Genomic DNA, 19,327 nt, shown 5'->3' on the forward strand with positions numbered 1-19,327 from the left:
GAAGGCCAGATTAGAAAAAAGGAACTGCTCATGATCCTAAGTAGAGATGAGCGAATCGAACTTGGCGAAGTGGAATTCGTTTCGAATATTAGGAAAAATTTCCAAAAATGGCGGCGACATGTGTGGCGACGGAGCGGGGATCTCTGGGAAGGCGCGCAGACAAGGCGCGCTGACCCATAATGCATTCATTCATGACATGTGATCGCATTAGCCAATCAGCAGCCAGCCAGCCAGCACTGTGTAATGGTGGAGCTATAAATTGCGGCCATCTTACAATTCTCCATTTGCCTCCGGTCATTCAAGAGAGACAGACCTCTCTGTATTAGGGACAGAGTTAGGGCCACAGATACTTTAGGGACACAGAATCGTTACTTAGGGACACAGAATTGTTACTCAGGGACACAGAATTCTTATTCAGGGACACAGAACTGTTACTCAGGGACACAGAATTGTTACTCAGGGACAGACACAGAATTGTTACTGAGGGACACAGAATTGTTACTGAGGGACACAGAATTGTTACTCAGGGACACAGAATTGTTACTCAGGGACACAGAACTGTTACTCAGGGACACAGAACTGTTACTCAGGGACAGACACAGAATTGTTACTGAGGGACACAGAATTGTTACTGAGGGACACAGAATTGTTACTCAGGGACAGACACAGAATTGTTACTGAGGGACACAGAACTGTTACTCAGGGACACAGAACTGTTACTCAGGGACACAGAACTGTTACTCAGGGACACAGAATTGTTACTCAGAGACAGACACAGAATTATTACTGAGGGACACAGAATTGTTACTGAGGGACACAGAATTGTTACTGAGGGACAGACACAGAATTGTTACTGAGGGACACAGAATTGTTACTCAGGGACACAGAATTGTTACTCAGGGACACAGAACTGTTACTCAGGGACACAGAATTGTTACTCAGGGACAGACACAGAATTGTTACCGAGGGACACAGAATTGTTACTGAGGGACACAGAATTGTTACTGAGGGACACAGAATTGTTACTCAGGGACACAGAATTGTTACTCAGGGACACAGAACTGTTACTCAGGGACACAGAACTGTTACTCAGGGACAGACACAGAATTGTTACTGAGGGACACAGAATTGTTACTGAGGGACACAGAATTGTTACTGAGGGACAGACACAGAATTGTTACTGAGGGACACAGAATTGTTACTGAGGGACACAGAATTGTTACTCAGGGACACAGAATTGTTACTCAGGGACACAGAAATGTTACTCAGGGACAGACACAGAATTGTTACTCAGGGACACAGAATTGTTACTGAGGGACACAGAATTGTTACTCAGGGACAGACACAGAATTGTTACTCAGGGACACAGAATTGTTACTGAGGGACACAGAATTGTTACTCAGGGACACAGAACTGTTACTCAGGGACACAGAACTGTTACTCAGGGACAGACACAGAATTGTTACTGAGGGACACAGAATTGTTACTGAGGGACACAGAATTGTTACTGAGGGACAGACACAGAATTGTTACTGAGGGACACAGAATTGTTACTCAGGGACACAGAATTGTTACTCAGGGACACAGAAATGTTACTCAGGGACAGACACAGAATTGTTACTCAGGGACACAGAATTGTTACTGAGGGACACAGAATTGTTACTCAGGGACAGACACAGAATTGTTACTCAGGGACACAGAATTGTTACTGAGGGACACAGAATTGTTACTCAGGGACACAGAATTGTTACTCAGGGAAAGACACAGAATTGTTACTGAGGGACACAGAATTGTTACTGAGGGACACAGAATTGTTACTCAGGGACACAGAACTGTTACTCAGGGACACAGAATTGTTACTCAGGGACAGACACAGAATTGTTACTGAGGGACACAGAATTGTTACTGAGGGACACAGAATTGTTACTGAGGGACACAGAATTGTTACTCAGGGACAGACACAGAATTGTTACTGAGAGACACAGAATTGTTACTGAGGGACACAGAATTGTTACTCAGGGACACAGAATTGTTACTCAGGGACACAGAACTGTTACTCAGGGACACAGAATTGTTACTCGGGGACACAGAACTGTTACTCAGGGACACAGAATTGTTACTCAGGGACAGACACAGAATTGTTACCGAGGGACACAGAATTGTTACTGAGGGACACAGAATTGTTACTGAGGGACACAATTGTTACTGAGGGACACAGAATTGTTACTCAGGGACACAGAACTGTTACTCAGGGACACAGAATTGTTACTCAGGGACACAGAACTGTTACTCAGGGACAGACACAGAATTGTTACTGAGGAACACAGAATTGTTACTGAGGGACACAGAATTGTTACTGAGGGACACAGAATTGTTACTGAGGGACAGACACAGAATTGTTACTGAGGGACACAGAATTGTTACTCAGGGACACAGAATTGTTACTCAGGGACACAGAACTGTTACTCAGGGACACAGAACTGTTACTCAGGGACACAGAATTGTTACTCAGGGACAGACACAGAATTGTTACTGAGGGACACAGAATTGTTACTGAGGGACACAGAACTGTTACTGAGGGACACAGAATTGTTACTCAGGGACAGACACATAATTGTTACTGAGGGACACAGAATTGTTACTGAGGGACACAGAATTGTTACTCAGGGACAGACACAGAATTGTTACTGAGGGACACAGAATTGTTACTGAGGGACACAGAATTGTTACTAAGGGACACAGAATTGTTACTCAGGGACACAGAATTGTTACTCAGGGACAGACACAGAATTGTTACTCAGGGACACAGAATTGTTACTCAGGGACACAGAATTGTTACTGAGGGACACAGAATTGTTACTCAGGGACACAGAATTGTTACTCAGGGACACAGAATTGTTACTGAGGAACACAGAATTGTTACTGAGGGACACAGAATTGTTACTCAGGGACACAGAATTGTTACTCAGGGACAGACACAGAATTGTTACTGAGGGACACAGAATTGTTACTGAGGGACACAGAATTGTTACTCAGGGACAGACACAGAATTGTTACTGAGGGACACAGAATTGTTACTCAGGGACACAGAATTGTTACTCAGGGACACAGAATTGTTACTGAGGGACACAGAATTGTTACTCAGGGACACAGAATTGTTACTCAGGGACAGACACAGAATTGTTACTCAGGGACACAGAACTGTTACTCAGGGACACAGAATTGTTACTCAGGGACACAGAACTGTTACTCAGGGACACAGAATTGTTACTCAGGGACAGACACAGAATTGTTACTGAGGGACACAGAATTGTTACTGAGGGACACAGAATTGTTACTGAGGGACACAGAATTGTTACTCAGGGACAGACACAGAATTGTTACTGAGGGACAGACACAGAATTGTTACTGAGGGACACAGAATTGTTACTCAGGGACACAGAATTGTTACTCAGGGACACAGAACTGTTACTCAGGGACAGACACAGAATTGTTACTGAGGGACACAGAATTGTTACTGAGGGACACAGAACTGTTACTGAGGGACACAGAATTGTTACTCAGGGACAGACACAGAATTGTTACTGAGGGACACAGAATTGTTACTGAGGGACACAGAATTGTTACTCAGGGACACAGAATTGTTACTCAGGGACAGACACAGAATTGTTACTGAGGGACACAAAATTGTTACTGAGGGACACAGAATTGTTACTGAGGGACACAGAATTGTTACTAAGGGACACAGAATTGTTGCTCAGGGACACAGAATTGTTACTCAGGGACAGACACAGAATTGTTACTCAGGGACACAGAATTGTTACTCAGGGACACAGAATTGTTACTCAGGGACACAGAATTGTTACTCAGGGACAGACACAGAATTGTTACTCAGGGACACAGAATTGTTACTGAGGGACACAGAATTGTTACTGAGGGACACAGAATTGTTACTCAGGGACACAGATTTGTTACTCAGGGACACAGAACTGTTACTCAGGGACAGACACAGAATTGTTACTGAGGGACACAGAATTGTTACTGAGGGGCACAGAATTGTTACTGAGGGACACAGAATTGTTACTCAGGGACACAGAATTGTTACTCAGGGACAGACACAGAATTGTTACTCAGGGACACAGAATTGTTACTCAGGGACAGACACAGAATTGTTACTCAGGGACACAGAATTGTTACTCAGGGACACAGAACTGTTACTCAGGGACACAGAATTGTTACTCAGGGACACAGAACTGTTACTCAGGGACACAGAATTGTTACTCAGGGACAGACACAGAATTGTTACTGAGGGACACAGAATTGTTACTGAGGGACACAGAATTGTTACTGAGGTACACAGAATTGTTACTCAGGGACAGACACAGAATTGTTACTGAGGGACACAGAATTGTTACTGAGGGACACAGAATTGTTACTCAGGGACACAGAATTGTTACTCAGGGACAGACACAGAATTGTTACTGAGAGACACAGAATTGTTACTGAGGGACACAGAATTGTTACTCAGGGACACAGAATTGTTACTCAGGGACAGACACAGAATTGTTACTGAGGGACACAGAATTGTTACTCAGGGACACAGAATTGTTACTCAGGGACAGACACAGAAATGTTACTGAGGGACACAGAATTGTTACTGAGGGACACAGAACTGTTACTGAGGGACACAGAATTGTTACTCAGGGACAGACACAGAATTGTTACTGAGGGACACAGAATTGTTACTGAGGGACACAGAATTGTTACTCAAGGACACAGAATTGTTACTCAGGGACAGACACAGAATTGTTACTGAGGGACACAGAATTGTTACTGAGGGACACAGAATTGTTACTCAGGGACACAGAATTGTTACTCAGGGACAGACACAGAATTGTTACTGAGGGACACAGAATTGTTACTAAGGGACACAGAATTGTTACTGAGGGACACAGAATTGTTACTCAGGGACAGACACAGAATTGTTACTCAGGGACACAGAATTGTTACTCAGGGACACAGAATTGTTACTGAGGGACACAGAATTGTTACTCAGGGACAGACACAGAATTGTTACTCAGGGACAGACACAGAATTGTTACTGAGGGACACAGAATTGTTACTCAGGGACACAGAATTGTTACTCAGGGACACAGAATTGTTACTCAGGGACAGACACAGAATTGTTACTGAGGGACACAGAATTGTTACTGAGGGACACAGAATTGTTACTCAGGGACAGACACAGAATTGTTACTCAGGGACACAGAATTGTTACTCAGGGACACAGAATTGTTACTGAGGGACACAGAATTGTTACTGAGGGACACAGAATTGTTACTCAGGGACACAGAATTGTTACTCAGGGACAGACACAGAATTGTTACTGAGGGACACAGAATTGTTACTGAGGGACACAGAATTGTTACTCAGGGACAGACACAGAATTGTTACTCAGGGACACAGAATTGTTACTCAGGGACACAGAATTGTTACTGAGGGACACAGAATTGTTACTCAGGGACACAGAATTGTTACTGAGGGACACAGAATTGTTACTCAGGGACACAGAATTGTTACTCAGGGACACAGAATTGTTACTCAGGGACACAGAACTGTTACTCAGGGACACAGAATTGTTACTCAGGGACACAGAATTGTTACTCAGGGACAGACACAGAATTGTTACTGAGGGACACAGAATTGTTACTGAGGGACACAGAATTGTTACTCAGGGACAGACACAGAATTGTTACTGAGGGACACAGAATTGTTACTGAGGGACACAGAATTGTTACTCAGGGACACAGAACTGTTACTCAGGGACACAGAATTGTTACTCAGGGACACAGAAGTGTTACTCAGGGACACAGAATTGTTACTCAGGGAGAGACACAGAATTGTTACTGAGGGACACAGAATTGTTACTCAGGGACAGACACAGAATTGTTACTGAGGGACACAGAATTGTTACCGAGGGACACAGAATTGTTACTCAGGGACAGACACAGAATTGTTACTGAGGGACACAGAATTGTTACAGAGGGACACAGAATTGTTACTGAGGGACACAGAATTGTTACTCAGGGACACAGAATTGTTACTCAGGGACACAGAATTGTTACTCAGGGACAAAGAACTGTTACTCAGGGACACAGAATTGTTACTCAGGGACAGACACAGAACTGTTACTCAGGGACACAGAATCGTTACTCAGGGACACAGAATCGTTGAATTAAAGAGTATGTCAGACAACACGCAGAGGAGTGTCAGAGGAGGCCATGTTTTAGGAGCGAGCAGACGTGGCAGCAGAGGAAGGGGTCGAGGCAGCACTAGTCGCAGCCAGAGGCCAGTGCTCCCGGTGTCATCCAGCGGTCGTGTCTCCACCGACAACCCTGCCGTCATCGATTGGTTGGCTCGGTCGTCTTCCTCTTCCCAGGTCACCTCTGACACCTACAGCCAACGGTCGGTGGGTACGTCAGACACAACCGTTAGTTGGCATGGCCCGGGAGCAAGCCCACTGAAATCACGTGTCCTCTACCTGCCCCTGTCCTTTGGTGTTCCCTCACCAAGCGAAGTATCGCATGCTGTGGGCTCAGCCCCACTGTACAGTGAGGAAGAGCTAACAGAGGGCGGTCAGGAACGGGGGGAGACATGCGCCTCTTCAGCAGCCAGGCGAAGAAGTACTGGCGAGGAGAGTGGCTCGGTAGCCGGTCTAGAGACAGGTCTGTCTCCTGACCCACACGCAGCCGAGGGGGCTAGTAGTGAGGCGGAGACCCTAATTGATGATGATGAGGCTGATCGCACTTGGCAGCCTCGTCGTCATCAGGCTATTGCTTCCGCATCATCAGGAGAAGAGGGTGCCAGCTTGGCAGCGAGCAAAACAGTCGGTGGGTTGCCCAGGAGGCAGCAGGGTCGCAGCAGTGTCAGTGGAGGCAAACGGCCACGGAGTAGAGCACCAGCTCCACTGCAGCCTACCACCACGGCCAGTAGTGGTGCCGGTGTGCATGGAGGAAGTAGCAGTCAGCCAGTGAGGAGTAGCGGGGGCAAAGTTTCCTACTCGGCGGTGTGGCAATTTTTCGTCAAGCCGCCCGAGGAAGTAAACGTAGCCGTATGTCGACTATGTGGCCAGAAAGTCAAGCGTGGCCAGGGGGCCCATGTCTCCATCGCCACACTCTGCCATGTGCCACTTTCAGGTCTCCTCACACTGCTGGTGGGTTCCATTTTGTCATAGGGTGCTGGCAGATTACGGGCCTGCCATTGCTGCTGCCAGGCCCGTAATCTGCCATGGGCCCCTGTACCGCCTCCTCATGCTGCTGCCAGGCCCGTAATCTGTCATGGGTCCCTCTACGGCCTCCCATTGCTGCTGTCTCCATTGCCACACTCTGCCATGTGCCACTTTCAGGTCTCCTCACACTGCTGGTGGGTTCCATTTTGTCATAGGGTGCTGGCAGATTACGGGCCTCCCATTGCTGCTGCCAGGCCCGTAATCTGCCATGGGCCCCCGTGCCGACTCCTCATGCTGCTGCCAGGTCCAGAGTGTCTCATGGGTCCCTGTACGGCCTCCCATTGCTGCTGTCTCCATCGCCACACTGTGCCATGTGCCACTTTCAGGTCTCCTCACACTGCTGGTGGGTTCCATTTTGTCATAGGGTGCTGGCAGATTACGGGCCTCCCATTGCTGCTGCCAGGCCCGTAATCTGCCATGGGCCCCTGTACCGCCTCCTCATGCTGCTGCCAGGCCCGTAATCTGTCATGGGTCCCTGTACGGCCTCCCATTGCTGCTGTCTCCATCGCCACACTCTGCCATGTGCCACTTTCAGGTCTCCTCACACTGCTGGTGGGTTCCATTTTGTCATAGGGTGCTGGCAGATTACGGGCCTCCCATTGCTGCTGCCAGGCCCGTAATCTGTCATGGGCCCCTGTACCGCCTCCTCATGCTGCTGCCAGGTCCAGAGTGTGTCATGGGTCCCTGTACGGCCTCCCATTGCTGCTGTCTCCATCGCCACACTGTGCCGTGTGCCACTTTCAGGTCTCCTCACACTGCTGGTGGGTTCCATTTTGTCATAGGGTGCTGGCAGATTACGGGCCTCCCATTGCTGCTGCCCGGCCCGTAATCTGCCATGGGCCCCCGTACCGCCTCCTCATGCTGCTGCCAGGTCCAGAGTGTCTCATGGGTCCCTGTACGGCCTCCGATTGCTGCTGTCTCCATTGCCACACTCTGCCATGTGCCACTTTCAGGTCTCCTCACACTGCTGGTGGGTTCCATTTTGTCATAAGGTGCTGGCAGATTACGGGCCTCCCATTGCTGCTGTCAGGCCCGTAATCTGCCATGGGCCCCCGTACCGACTCCTCATGCTGTGACGTTGCAACAAGGTGGAATTCAACCCTACATATGTTAACCGCCTTTACGAACAGCGAAAGGCCATCACCGATTTCCTGATGTTACAAGCGGATAAAGGTACTCCCCTGTGTAACTTAGATGTCAGCCATTGGCAGCTCATGCGTGACACCTGCCGCTTGCTCAGGCCCTTTGAGGAGGCCACGCTATTCGTGAGTTGGCAGGACTATGGGATGAACGACGTCATTCCTCTGTTGCACGTCCTGGAACAAATGCTGTTAACAATGGCTGGTCAGGGTGCGGTAGACGTGGCGCACAGATCTCAACGCCACATGACCCCTGTGGGGGCAGGACAGGAAGAAGAGGAGGAGGTAGAGGAGGACATTGGTGCTCAGGAATTATTGAGTGAAATGGGTGGTTTTTCCACTCAGCGGACAGGAGTGGAGGAGCAGGAGCATCTGGTAGAGGAGGAGGAGACAGAGGACCCAGACGCACCGTGGCAGTATGCTGTGGAGATGGAGGCAGGGAGTCCCTCGCATTCCTTGGCACAAATGGCCCATAGCATGCTCGGTTGCTTGCGTAGCGACAGCCGAATAATAACCATCAGACAGAGGGATGACTTTTGGCTGTCCACCTTGTTGGACCCTCGCTACCGTTCAAAAATGGTGGCCTTTTTCACACCTGCTGAAAGGGAGGCCAAAATAACGTACTATAAAAACCACCTATGTAGTCAGTTGGTCTCTGCCTTTCTGCGCCAACGTCCATCCTCAGACACTGTAGGCCCTGTGCGCTCGCGTTCCGCTGCCATGGCAGCAGGGGAGGGGTGGGGTGGTAGGAGCAGTGGCAGCTCCACCAGCAGCGGCTGCCTCAGTCTGCAGTCGATGATGAGTAGCTTTCTTCACCAGCGCAGTGAGGAAACTACTAACCAGCCGCAGCAGCAGCAGCATCAGGTGGACCTGGAGCAGGACCTCAAACAACAGGCTTGGGCCTACTTGGACAGCACCCTGCCAACCGAGGTAGACAATCCCCTTGACTACTGGGCAACGAAACTTGACCTTTGGCCCCAACTAGCTGAATTTGCCCTTGAAAGGCTGTCATGCCCGGCCAGTAGCGTGGCATCGGAGCGCGTGTTTAGTGCGGCAGGAGGTATTGTAACTCCGCGGAGGACACGACTGTCCACCCAAAGTGTGGAGAGACTCACGTTTGTGAAAATGAATCAGGCGTGGATTAGTCTGGATTTCAAACCACCAGTTCCTGACACAACTGACTAAATCCGCCATGAATCATGCCCCAAACATGTTATTATTTTTAACATAGGCCTCTGTATGGCCTTCAATTTAAGCTGCTTACGCTTCGCCACTCTGCCATGGGCCCCTGTACCGCCTCCTCTTGCTGCTGCCAGGTCCAGAGTGTCTCATGGGTCCCTGTACGGCCTCCCATTGCTGCTGTCTCCATCGCCACACTGTGCCATGTGCCACTTTCAGGTCTCCTCACACTGCTGGTGGGTTCCATTTTGTCATAGGGTGCTGGCAGATTACGGGCCTCCCATTGCTGCTGCCAGGCCAGTAATCTGCCATGGGCCCCCGTACCGACTCCTCATGCTGCTGCCAGGTCCAGAGTGTCTCATGGGTCCCTGTACGGCCTCCCATTGCTGCTGTCTCCATCGCCACACTGTGCCATGTGCCACTTTCAGGTCTCCTCACACTGCTGGTGGGTTCCATTTTGTCATAGGGTGCTGGCAGATTACGGGCCTCCCATTGCTGCTGCCAGGCCCGTAATCTGCCATGGGCCCCTGTACCGCCTCCTCATGCTGCTGCCAGGCCCGTAATCTGTCATGGGTCCCTGTACGGCCTCCCATTGCTGCTGTCTCCACCGCCACACTCTGCCATGTGCCACTTTCAGGTCTCCTCACACTGCTGGTGGGTTCCATTTTGTCATAGGGTGCTGGCAGATTACGGGCCTCCCATTGCTGCTGCCAGGCCCGTAATCTGCCATGGGCCCCCGTACCGCCTCCTCATGCTGCTGCCAGGTCCAGAGTGTCTCATGGGTCCCTGTACGGCCTCCCATTGCTGCTGTCTCCATCGCAACACTGTGCCATGTGCCACTTTCAGGTCTCCTCACACTGCTGGTGGGTTCCATTTTGTCATAGGGTGCTGGCAGATTACGGGCCTCCCATTGCTGCTGCCAGGCCCGTAATCTGCCATGGGCCCCCGTACCGCCTCCTCATGCTGCTGCCAGGTCCCGAGTGTCTCATGGGTCCCTGTACGGCCTCCCATTGCTGCTGTCTCCATCGCCACACTCTGCCATGTGCCACTTTCAGGTCTCCTCACACTGCTGGTGGGTTCAATTTTGTCATAGGGTGCTGGCAGATTACGGGCCTCCCATTGCTGCTGCCAGGCCCGTAATCTGCCATGGGCCCCCGTACCGCCTCCTCATGCTGCTGCCAGGTCCAGAGTGTCTCATGGATCCCTGTACGGCCTCCCATTGCTGCTGTCTCCAGCGCCACACTCTGCCATGTGCCACTTTCAGGTCTCCTCACACTGCTGGTGGGTTCCATTTTGTCATAGGGTGCTGTATGGCCTCCCATTGCTGCTGCCTCCACCGCCACACTGTGGCTCCACACTCTGGTTTTGGCCCCGTGACTGCCCAAATGAGTGAAGTGTGCGGTGATTCTAAGATCGACGGCACTCATCTGCATGTCATACTGACTGACAGTATTATTTCTCTTCCCCAGCAGACTCCAAGGGCATTTAAATTAAGGGTACAGTGTTCTGCACTAATATAAAGGCTCTCTGAAGCCTAGAAACACCCTTTTTATAAGTTAAATTCGCAGCGAATATATTCTCATCGAATCGAATTTATTCCTCGAATTCGCCTCGAAATCAAATTTTTGAATACTTCGCTCATCTCTAATCCTAAGCATACCACCTCATCAGTGAAGCATGGTGGTGGTAGTGTCATGGCGTGGGCATGTATGGCTGCCAATGGAACTGGTTCTCTTGTATTTATTGATGATGTGACTGCTGACAAAAGCAGCAGGATGAATTCTGAAGTGTTTCGGGCAATATTATCTGCTCATATTCAGCCAAATGCTTCACAACTCATTGGACGCCGCTTCACAGTGCAGATGGACAATGACCCAAAGCATACTGCAAAAGCAACCAAAGAGTTTTTTAAGGGAAAGAAGTGGAATATTCTGGAATGGCTGAGTCAATCACCTGATCTCAACCCAATTGAGCATACATTTCACTTGCTGGAGGCAAAGCTAAAGGCAGAAAGACCCACAAACAAAGAACAACTGAAGAAAGCTGTAGTTAGAGCCTGGCAAAGCATCAGAAAGGAGGAAACCCAGTCTTTGGTAATGTCCATGGGTTCCAGACTCCAGGCAGTCATTGCCAGTAAAGGATTCTCAACAAAATATTAAAAAAGAACATTTTATTTATGATTATTAAGTGGAATGTTATGCAATGGCCAAGTCAATCACCTGACCTGAATCCGATTGAGCATGCATTTCACTTGCTGAAGACAAAACTGAAGGGAAAATGCCCCAAGAACAAGCAGGAACTGAAGACAGTTACAGTAGAGGCCTGGCAGAGCATCACCAGGGATGAAACCCAGCGTCTGGTGATGTCTATGCGTTCCAGACTTCAGGCTGTAATTGACTGCAAAGGATTTGCAACCAAGTATTAAAAAGTGAAAGTTTGATTTATGATTATTATTCTGTCCCATTACTTTTGGTCCCTTAACAAGTGGGAGGCACATATGCAAACTGTTGTAATTTCTACACCGTTCACCTAATTTGGATGTAAATACCCTCAAATTAAATCTGACAGTCTGCAGTTAAAGCACATCTTGTTTGTTTCATTTCAAATCCATTGTGGTGGTGTATAGAGCCAAAAATGTTAGAATTGTGTCAATGTCCCAATATTTATGGACCCGACTGTATATAATGGAAATGGGCTGCAAGTGCACACTCGGGTTTAATTTGAGGGTATGTACATCCAAATTGGAGGAAGGGATTACGAATTACAGCTCTTAAGAGTAGCCATCCCCCTTTTTCAAAGGACCAAAAGTAATTGGACAAATGAATATAATCATAAATAAAATGTTCTTTTTTAATATTTTGTTGAGAATCCTTTACTGGCAATGACTGCCTGGAGTCTGGAACCCATGGACATTACCAAAGACTGGGTTTCCTCCTTTCTGATGCTTTGCCAGGCTCTAACTACAGCTTTCTTCAGTTGTTCTTTGTTTGTGGGTCTTTCTGCCTTTAGTTTTGCCTCCAGCAAGTGAAATGTATGCTCAATTGGGTTGAGATCAGGTGATTGACTCAGCCATTACAGAATATTCCACTTCTTTTCCTTCAAAAGCTTCTGGGTTGCTTTTGCAGTGTGTTTTGGATCATTGTCCATCTGTACTGTGAAGCGCCGTCCAATCAACTTTGCTGCATTTGGCTGAAACTGGGCTGACAGTATATCTCTAAACACTGCAGAATTCATTCAGCTGCTTCTGTCTTCTGTCACATCATCAATAAACACCAATGACCCAGTGCCACTGGAAGCCATGCATGCCCATGTAATCACACTGCCTCCACCATGTTTTACAGATGACATTGTGTGCTTTGGATCATGAGCTGTTCCAAGCCTTCTCAACACTTTTTTTCTTCCCATCATTCTGGTACAGATTAATCTTAGTTTCATCCATCCAAAAAATGCTTTTCCAGAACTGGTCTGGTTTTTTTAGATGTTTTTTGGCAAAGCCAAACTTATGAATGGTTTACATCTTGTGGTGAACCCTCTGTATTTTCTCTTGTGAAGTCTTCTCTTGATTGTAGACTTTGATAATGATACGCCCACCTCCTGGAGAGTGTCCTTCACTTGTCTGGATGTTGTGAATGGGTTTTTCTTTACCATAGAGAGGATCCTGCGATCATCCATCACTATTGTCTTCCGTGGACGTCCATGACGTTTTATGTTGCTGAGCTCACCAGTGCATTCTTCTTTCCTCAGAATGTACCAAACTGTTGATTTGGCCACTCCTAATGTTGCTGCTATCTCTCTGATGGATTTGTTTCATTTTGAACCCTTACAATGGCTTGTTTCACTTGCTTGGACAGCTCCTTTGAACGCCTAATGTAGGTTCACAGCAATAGATTCCAAATGCAAATACCACACTTAGAATCAACTCCAGACCTTTTACCCGCTTAAATGATGAAGAAATAACGAACAAGTAGCCCACACCTGGCCATGAAACACCTTTTGATTCAATTGTCCAATTAATTTTGGTCCCTTGAATACAGAGGGATGGCTACTCTTAAGAGCTGTAATTCCTAATCCCTTCCTCCAATTTGGATGTACATACCCTCAAATTAAACCTGAGAGTGTGTGCACTTTCAGCCCTTATCCATTATATAACTATAGCTTGAATATGTATTGGTAAGTATCTGAAAAAAAGCTAAAATTGTGCCTGTGTCCAAATATATATGGACCTAACTGTATATATAATGTGGCAAGAATTGAAAAACTCAGTGACCTGGTATGAAGCACAAGTACATCCAGCCCCTGCCTTGGTATGGAGCACAGGTATACACACACCCCTGCCTTGGTAAGAAGCACAGGTATACACCCCCCCCCCCGGTATGGAACACAGGTATACACACCCCCTGCCTTGGAATAGAATACAGGTATACACACTCCCTACATTGGTATGAAACACAGGTATACACACCCCCTGCATTGGTATAGAGCACAGGTATACACCCCCCCCCCCCGGTGTTGAAACACAGGTATATACACCCCCTGCCTTGGTATAGAACACAGGTATACACACCACCTGCGTTAATAGAGAGCAGAGGTATACACACTCCCTGCCTTGGTATAGAACACAGGTATACATACCCCCTGCCTTAATAGAGAGCACAGGTACACACACACCCTGCCTTGGTATAGAAATAGAACACAGGTATACACACCCCTGTCTTGGTATAGAACACAGGTATACATAGCCCCTGTCTTGGTATGGAACACAGGTATACACACCCCCTGCCTTGGTATAGAACACAGGTATACACACTCTCTGCCTTGGTATGGAACACAGGTATACACACCCCCTGCCTTAATAGAGAGCACAGGTATACACACCCCCTGCCTTGGTATGGAGCACAGGTATACACACCCCCCGCCTTAATAGAGAGCAGAGGTATACACACCCCCTGCCTTGGTATAGAGCAGAGGTATACACACCCCTGCCTCAGTATGGAAAACAGGTATACACATCCCCTGCGTTGGCATAGAGCACAGGTATACACACCCCCTGCCTTAATAGAGAGCAGAGGTATACACACCCCCTGCCTTGGTATAGAGCAGAGGTAAACACACCCCTGCCTTGGTATAGAGCAGAGGTAAACACACCCCTGCCTTGGTATAGAGCACAGGTATACACACCCCCTGCCTATGTATGGAAAACAGGTATACACATCCCCTGCCTTGGCATAGAGCACAGGTATACACACCCCCTGCCTTGTTATAGAGCACAGGTATACACACCCCCTGCCTTGTTATAGAGCACAGGTATACACACCCCCTACCTTGGTATAGAACACAGGTATACACACACACCCTGCCTTGGTATAGAACACAGGTATACACACTCCCTGCCTTGGTATGGAGCACAGGTATACACACTCCCTGCCTTGGTATGGAGCACAGGTATACACACCCCCTGCCTTGGTATGGAGCACAGGTATACACACTCCCTGCCTTGGTATGGAGCACAGGTATACACACCCCCTGCCTTGGTAAGGAGCACAGGTATACACACTCCCTGCCTTGGTAAGGAGCACAGGTATACACACTCCCTGCCTTGGTATGGAACACAGGTATACACATCCCCTGCCTTAATAGAGAGAACAGGTATACACACCCCCTTCCTTGGTATAGAGCAGAGGCATACACACCCCTGCTTTGGTAAGGAGCACAGGTATACACACTCCCCTGCCTTGATATAGAGCACTTGTATACACACTCCGTGCCTTGGTATGGGACACAGGTATACACACCCCCTGCCTTGGTATGGAACACAGGTATACACACCCCCTGCCTTGGTAGGGAACACAGGTATACACACCCCCTGCATTGGTATAGAGCACAGGTATACACCCCCCCCCCCGGTGTTGAAACACAGGTATACACACCCCCTGCCTTGGTATGGGACACAGGTTACACACCCCCTGCCTTGGTATAGAACACAGGTATACACACTCCCTGCCTTGGTATAGAACACAGGTAAACACACCCCCTGCCTTGGTATAGAACACAGGTATACACACTCCCTGCCTTGCTATGGAACACAGGTATACACACCCCCTGCCTTGCTATGGAACACAGGTATACACACCCCCTGCCTTGCTATGGAACACAGGTATACACACCCCCTGCCTTGCTATGGAACACAGGTATACACACCCCCTGCCTTGGTATAGAACACAGGTATACTTACTCCCTGCCTTGCTATGGAACACAGGTATACACACCCCCTGCCTTAGTATAGAACACAGGTATACACAATTCCTGCAGGACCATTCACAAAGTGCAACGTGCTTCGCATATGAGCAGTAGGAAACTGGCTGTGCAGCTGCAATGGTTCACTTCCGGTTTCCCTTACAAAAGACTCCGGCTCCTGCACCTGCAGATGATTGAAGGATCAGCTCGGGTGAGGACATTGCTGGATCCCTGGACTGGTAAGTGTCCTTCTATTAAAATTCTGCAGCTACAGTATTTGTAGTTGCTGACTTTTAATTTTTTGGGGGAGCCTGCAGCTCTGCTTTAAGCCCCTTAAGCTGAACCCTGGTTTTTAGGTCTAGTTTATGTCTAGGGGACTTGGAAAAGTAGGTTTACTTACCCAATCCTCCACTCCTGCAGGTCACTACACATTTCTAGAACCAGTTGCCACAGCCTCTTACCTGTCGTCTGGCACCAACAACCATGCCACATTCAAAGTCACTTAAATCCCCTTTCTTCCCCATTCTGATGCTCAGTTTGAACTTCAGCAAGTCGTCCTCATCATGTCTAGATGCCTAAATGCATTGAGTTGCTGCCATGTGATTGGCTGATTAACAATTTGTGTTTCCAAGCAACTTAACAGGTGTAACCTATAAAGTGGCAGGTGAGTTTAATGGTGTCCTTCTAATCAATGTGACTCAGCACAGTGAAATTTTGGAAGAGGTTCCTGGTGGACTTCTGTGTGATTTCAGCCCCATTGACTTCAGTGTTATCTCACAGAAGTCACATCAGCATAGATAAGAAACATTCTTATATGACTTTGATGAATTCAGTGTTTCTTTTTTTTTTTAACCCTCACCTTTCCTCCCTGGTCATCCTTCATCCATTGATTTTGAAACCGCTGCAATTTTGGAGTCTTCCTTGGATCCTTCCTTTGATCATATGATTTGACCCTTACTTTGATTCATTGATCAACCCTTCCTTCGATTGATTGATCGATAGATCCTTCCTTCGATCAACCCTTCCTTTGATCAATCAATCCTTCCTTCAATTAATCGACCCTTCCTTCAATCTACCCTTTCGTCGATCAATTGATCCTTCCTTTGATCAATCGACCCTTCCTTTAATCGATCGATACATCCTTTGATCAACCTTTCCTTCAGTCAAATGATCCTTCCTTCGATTGATCGATTGACCCTTCCTTTGATTGACTGATCAGTCCTTCGTTCGATTGATTGACCCTTCAATTTCCCCTTTGATCGATTGATCTTTCCTTTAATAAATCGATCCATCCTTTGATCAATCGATCAACCTTTCCATCAATCAATTAATCTTTACTTCGGTTGATCGATTGACCCTTTCTTAGAACGATCCTTCCTTTGATCATTCCTTCTTTTGACCGATCAATCCCTCCTTCAACTGATCAATTCTTCCTTTGGTCGAAGGAGCAATTGAAGGAAGGATTGATGCATCAAAGGAAGGCTCAATCAATTGAGGGAAGAATTGAAGGATCAAAAAAACTTCAGAGTGAACCTAGACAGCATAGATGACCAGGGTGGAGAGGTGAGCGTTAAAAAAACAAAACAAAGCAAAAAAAAACACTGATCCATCAAAGCTGAATAGGAATGCTTCTTATCTAGCCTGATGCGGCTTCCAAAGTTGCACTGAAAAATGGCAAGCAAATCGCACAGCGTATCAGAAAGTGATATGGGGAGAATGCAATGCTGCAAACACTGCAAAAACATGTAAAAAATGCATCGAACACGCATTGTGAGTTGTGTTAAATTTAACGCTCTCTAGCTCCCTCGTCATCTCCTCCCACGCTCGCCTCCAGGACTTCTTCAGAGCCTCTCCCATCCTCTGGAACTCCCAACCGCAGTATGTCCGGTCAGCCCCCACCCTGTCTGCCTTTAGGCGATCTTTGAAAACTCACTTATTCAGGGAAGCCTACCCCACCTCCACCTAAGAACTGTACTTGAGCCACCTCCATCAGAACATCACCTACAGCTATCACCTTTTGTACCACCTCCCCCTTCCTTTAGATTGTAAGCTCCACGAGCCGGGCCCTCCTATTCCTTCTGTACTGAAATGCATTGTAATTGTACTGTCCCCCTTATATTGTAAAGTGCTGAGCAAACTGTTGGCACTATATAAATCCTCCATAATAATAAGTAATAATGCAACGGGGCAAAAAAATGCCTATGCATTTTCGATGCATTTTTTATAAAGAGTAGTGTGAAAGTAGTCTTAGAAATTCATGCATTTGGAAAAAATTCCCATCCTGCTCCTTCGATGCGGTTGAACATAAACATTGATTTGACCCCACTAATGATTAGAAAAATGAATGACTGTTGAATGAAATTCTGCTAGTGTATACCCAGCTTTACTGGCCACAGATATCGGTGAAGTCAGGCCTGCGTACCTGCATACAAAGCAGTGAAATAAAAGGGTAAGCCAGCGTTTGCAGAATGTCTCTCCCAGGAATGGTTTACATAGCAGGAATAGTAGTTGTCAGAGGAAATCACAACGTACTTTGGTCATGAAATTATGAAACGTAACAGGGTCAGCATAGAGGGGTCTGTGCTGCAACTCACCTGACCTCAGAGCAGTGTTCTTCCGGTTGGTTCCTTCCTCAGTCCCTGTCACACCGCCTAGTCCCCAGTCAGACTGGATCTCTCACAGCTGCTGTCAGGCTTTTTAAAGCAGACTGGTTTCCTTTTTATCTAAATGGAAAGTGCAACAAAGGTGTCCTTCAGGGGATTTGTGAAGGCCAGCAGACATGCCTCAAATAAATGCCTCGTCTCTTCTATGACACCAAGGAAATTTCCCAGGATCACCCCTTTCTAGTCACAAGCCAAAAACGAAACTGAAACTCCTCAACCATCACAATATGGATGATTATTACGTAGGAGGTGATTTTCCAGATATGATTAAAGCTGAACTCCACGTTTGTTAGGGCCACCAAAGAAAAAAACTAGAAAAGTGGCCCCATGGCGTTATCACCCTCATCACCCATTTGTATTTAAACAATACTATTCTGACTCCATGACTCTGATCATTAACCCCTTTGTGCTGGCGCCTCCTGGCCCTTTAAGGGTTTCAGAAGCCGGGAGGCGGGGCGGGGTTTTAGGGTCATGTGTCCACCGTGATTCGCCGTCACGGTGGTCACATGATCGGGAAAGGTCCCGATCGAAAGAGACGATCGGGACCTTTCCGTGAGTACCTGACATGTGTGCTGGGAGCGTCCGCTCTCAGCACATATGTTTTTCTTAATTGCACACAAATGTGCGGCCGCTCGGCGTCTAGGCCCAGATGCCGGGAGGCCGCACATTTGTATGCGGCCGGCGTGAAGAGGTTAACCATTTCCATACCGGGCACTCTTACCTCCTTCCCAGGCCATTTTTCATGTTTCAGCGCTCTCACACTTTGAATGACAATTGCACGGTCATACAACATTGTACCCAAACTATAATTTTATCATTTTCTT

The 19,327-nt window shown here is 47.6% G+C and overlaps 1 protein-coding gene across 4 annotated transcripts in view; it reads right to left on the reverse strand.

The window, feature by feature from the left end:
* DHX58 (DExH-box helicase 58) overlaps positions 1–18,644 on the reverse strand; it is a 97,918-nt gene extending 79,274 nt beyond the window's left edge. For 2 of the 4 annotated variants that reach the window (XM_089690628.1, XM_089690625.1), the window contains exon 1: positions 18,435–18,644. The gene's annotated coding sequence lies outside the window, so the exon portion shown is untranslated. Of the gene's footprint in view, positions 1–18,262; positions 18,354–18,434 lie in introns of those variants that run through there. The other 2 variants (XM_089690626.1, XM_089690627.1) reach the window with 2 other exon arrangements.
* Positions 18,645–19,327: the final 683 nt, after the last annotated feature.

Source organism: Staurois parvus, unplaced genomic scaffold (assembly GCF_062004578.1).
Source record: "Staurois parvus isolate SC_StPar_1 unplaced genomic scaffold, SC_StPar_1.0 ptg000538l, whole genome shotgun sequence".
In the NCBI taxonomy this organism is placed as follows: Eukaryota; Metazoa; Chordata; class Amphibia; order Anura; family Ranidae; genus Staurois; species Staurois parvus.